Here is a 4,669-nt window from a genome sequence, read left to right as displayed (position 1 = left end):
GTCAGAATACAATCTTACCATTAGTTGAGTATGCAGTTAAAAGTCTATGCTGCATTAACTATTGCAAGCAAAAACCAAAATTAAGAGGATATTCAACCAGAACCTTCACCTCTGAATAAAGACCGTTATTTCAGTTCATTTCTCATAACTTTATCCAACTTCTGTTAACCAATCAATAACAATTTCCTTTGATTTCATAGGACATTCGTAGTCTTTAAAGGTGTGTTAAAGTATACCCCATCACATGACATTTTTGGGTAAAAAAAGATTTACAAAGGTTTACAGATACATATATATTACGCTGGTCTTCATACACGTAAATACTATTACATAACAAAAGTCAGATCATTAAACAATAGAATAGTAGGTTGCCCATAGCGTCTACAAGTTAAGTTCTAAAAGTTCTGGTTGTCTAGGTGACTAGAACTCGGGGCACTTCGAATCCTCATAGGGTATTCAGTCTTGGCACTGGGCGTTGCTTTCCACTAGTATTAGCGTCATCGTTATGGTCTGCTGCAGCTACACCAGATAAGTAGTTTGACTGGATCATCTGGAATATACAATAAGTTTCAGTGACATAACTTACCCTATGAAAATTTTAATTAAACTGATCTGCTAGTCCCAGCAGCTAGTCTAAAGCCATTATAATTGATATATGTCATGTGAGTTAACCTCCCCATTAACAATCCCATGCAGTACGATTATTGTTACTTCAAACAGCCATAAACAATTAACAATCACATATTACTAACCTCCCCATTGACAATCCCCTGCAGTACTATTATTATTTTTACTTCAAACAGCCATAACCTTTCCCATTAACAATCACACATTCCTTCAAACTCCCATAAAGATAACAAGAGGGGATACCATCCTTTAAGATATATTGACTAGGACACCAATCTTATACTGAAACCGCATCTAACTCGAGTCCTACATAACTATGAACGGTGCCTTACAATGCAAACACTATCTGCCAACTTCCGTCCAATAATGTACAGTCTTGACGTAATAGAAACTGCACACAATCCCCTGGGGGTGAAAAATTGGGGAACTCAAGGAATTCAGAATAATCAAGTGCTTCCCGAAGCAAGCTTCAGAGCTGGAGGGAAGGCGGGTGAAGGTAGAATCTTTGAAGAAAAGCAATGCAATCTGAACCAATTTGATTTGATTTATATAGATTTTTGGCACTATGCCAAGCACTAGGGCAACGAAGGCCATTCAGCGCTTAAACAAATTAACGGTATAAGGTTTGAAAGGCGTTAACAGGAGGAAAACCACAAAGTAGTTGCACTATGAAATAATTGTTAGAAGAGGGTGGACAGTAAAATGAAGAAAAAATATGAACGGAGGTTCAATAAAAGGAATGAAAGTGGTTGCAGCTAGGGGCTGAAGGGACGCTGTTAAGAACCTTAAGTAATGCCTACATTGCATCGAATGAGGTTCACTGAGGGCACTACCTCCCTACCGGGGCAACATGAAATTTATTTCCCCAACCCTAAACTTTGCTGGAAGAGCCTACGAGGAGGGCAGGGGAGGGAGTTTTGATCGCGTTGACGTTAATTAAAATTCCCACTAACAATACAGTTTAGAATTCCTGACAAGACCACGACACCAGTTTAAAATAAACTCAAGATCCCAAGACTTACCTGCCTCTTACAAAATCCTTAAGATCGCACCTATTACCTGTCTAGTTCCCATTTGATATTGGGAATTAAATTCAAAGTTACTTTTATTATGTCACAGGTAGTTACCCTACCAAATTCCCAGCCCACCCCCCCCCCACCACCAGAGCTGAAGTGCTGTAATACCTTCTGCTATTAATAACTTACCAAAATCCCAGCTGCACTAACAAACTTGCATCTCGTGGGTGGCCCCCCCCACAGAGCTAAAGTGCTGCAATACACTCTGCTATTAATAACTATTTTTTTGCTTCCCTAACCTATAAACTTCCTGTTGTGCATGGCGACTAAAAGGTCACCATGCACAACAATAAGTCCACCTATGCCTGACAGGTAGCAACGCCACCCCGGCAAACGTGGACTTGGGAAGTGGGCAAAGAATAATTTACTTTTAAACGCAAAATCTTTAAATTTGCTTTTTAAAGTAAAACGTATTTTCTACTTTAAACAATAAAAAAAAAGTTTCTTCAAAACACAAACTTCAATTAAAAAATATTTACTCGAGGCAAACTTTGCTTAGAAATAGGAACTCCAAAGGCAAAATTAACTTAGAAATATTTATTTACGTAAAAGGGCAAATTTGACTTAAAATATTTACTTCAAAGGCAAATTTTACTTGATATACTTAAAAAGTGCAAATTTTACTTTAAAATATTTACTTTAAACGCAAATTTACTTAAAATGTTTACTTTATACGCAACATTTACTTAAAATGTTTACTTTATACGCAACATTTACTTAAAATGTTTACTTTATACGCAACATTTACTTAAAATGTTTACTTTATACGCAACATTTACTTAAAATGTTTACTTTATACGCAACATTTACTTAAAATGTTTACTTTATACGCAACATTTACTTAAAATGTTTACTTTATACGCAACATTTACTTAAAATGTTTACTTTATATGCAACATTTACTTAAAATGTTTACTTTATACGCAACATTCACTTAAAACGCCAAAACGCTAAATTTCCTTAAAGCTTTGAAGCTGAAATTACTCAAAAGCTTGAAAAATTCTTTGTACAAAAAGAATAACAAAATAGAGATTTAATAACTTTATAAGGAAATATTAAAAAGAGGAAAAACAAAGCTGAAAAATTAAAAGATTAAACCACATAAAACAGTGAATTAAAACTAAGTTTAAATCCACTAATGAAAAAATAAAAAAAACTGCTCACTCTACAAACTTTCAAAAGTTAACTTTCACTCATTAAACAAAATTTTAAGGCTAATCATTAAAATTAAACTGAATTAGAAATAAAAGCCAAATAAATTTCAAACAAGTTCTGAAACAGATACAAGATTAAAATTTCCCAAGAATTTTCAAAGCTGAAAAAATTATTTTAACAAAGATTAAAAATTAAGACTTCTTAAAAGAGGTTTTGAATCTTAAAAAATAAACCAAATGCATTAAAAAACATCCTAAACTTAAATGATAACTTAAGAGCTTTGATTCTGAGAAAACCAAGCTAAAAAACTAAAGTTAATATAAATTTAAATAGATTCTGAAAAAAACTAAACTAACAAATGTAAATGAACGTTTAAAAAAAACTTTAAGATAATGAAAACTAAAATTAAGTTAAATTTGAAAATCAATTTACATTAAAAATAGAATATCTATGAAAATTAATTTACATTAAAAATAAAATATTTACTTTTACAAATTCCACTTAATCTCAAATAAGTTTTACCAAGATAAACCTTTTACATCAACCCCCAAATATTGCGGGGTTGCCATGTCCCTGTCAACTAAAAAGATTCAATACTTACTCGCCTATTAATCCTGTTAAACCATAAGGTATCAGTAAATCTAAGAATTCCATAACTCGATTGTGGCACAACCTGACCTAAAAAAAAAAAAGAAAAAAAAATTATATATTGTATATATTTTTTATATATATATATATCTATATTAAAATCCCAAAATGTTATAGCAAGTGGAAAGAGTGGTGACTATTGGTTACAATCAGCAGGGCCCATCGGATTTTAAATTTAAAATACGAAGCCAATGAGCAGCAAGCAAGTCTTTATACAGAAAGATTTTAGTTTATTACAACTGAAGCCGACAGTGAGTAAAGTAACTTAATATGCCTCTTATTAGGAAGGTTATGGAAGTCGAGTTCAGTCTCACTAATCCTAAAGAAACTAAATCATATCACATCGAAGACTCGCATCCATTGCTGCATAAATTTAAAATGAAAATATTCATAGCACAGCATAAAATTACTGGTATAGAGCCAAAAAGTAAATAATTACCACGCATAGTAATCTAGTTCAGTTTAGTAATATATAGGTTTCGAAACCAAGTCTTTAATGCCAAGTTGAAGGTTAATACTATAATAACTAAGATTGTATACAATTAATGCACTATTTACAACATTATACCAGTACAATATTTAAACACATAAAACCCGTACTGCTTATTAAAAAAGTATTACAGGCATAAAATCCGCATAATGAAAGTGAAATGCGACAAACTTCGCAGCTCAAGTATACAATCTAACCTCAAAATATTTTATGAATCACCAACTATAACCGCACCTTGAAGAAGAACACGCGCTCACACCCAAAGTCTTGCGATGTTTATTCACAATACGACCAACGATCATCCCGCACAGTACCGGACATGATCCCAAACGCAAAAGAAGGATAGAGTCCGAGTTAGAATCAACGAAATCTGTCTTACCAGGCCAGGCACTCGAAAGCATTGAAACAAGCTGTTCTTGGGGATAACAAGCAACGACTGCTGGAACTGCTTGATTGTGGGACGTCATTATACCGCCCTTTCGTCACAGGAGAAGTTTAAGGCGATTAAGAAAAAACAGCAGGTATTATTATTATTACTATTAAAAGTTGAGGCAATTATTATTGAATAGGATTCATGAACATTACTTTTCAGTAGCGTACTTAATTTAGTATACTGTGTTGTGTTCATCTTATCGTTCATCTTATATGACCTGGAGCTGAAATCAAGGATATT

The 4,669-nt window shown here is 33.2% G+C and overlaps 1 long non-coding RNA gene across 1 annotated transcript; it reads right to left on the bottom strand.

Moving 5' to 3' along the window:
* Positions 1 to 274: 274 nt before the first annotated feature.
* LOC135220182 (uncharacterized) lies at positions 275 to 4,357 on the bottom strand. The gene is made up of 3 exons (XR_010315725.1): positions 4,231 to 4,357; positions 3,460 to 3,536; positions 275 to 550 (listed from the first exon to the last, which is right to left on the bottom strand). It is a non-coding gene; the product is annotated as an uncharacterized LOC135220182 (long non-coding RNA).
* Positions 4,358 to 4,669: the final 312 nt, after the last annotated feature.

The sequence above is a fragment of the Macrobrachium nipponense genome, chromosome 11, assembly GCF_015104395.2.
Source record: "Macrobrachium nipponense isolate FS-2020 chromosome 11, ASM1510439v2, whole genome shotgun sequence".
In the NCBI taxonomy this organism is placed as follows: domain Eukaryota; kingdom Metazoa; phylum Arthropoda; class Malacostraca; order Decapoda; family Palaemonidae; genus Macrobrachium; species Macrobrachium nipponense.
This window is presented reverse-complemented; position numbering and strand designations above follow the sequence as displayed.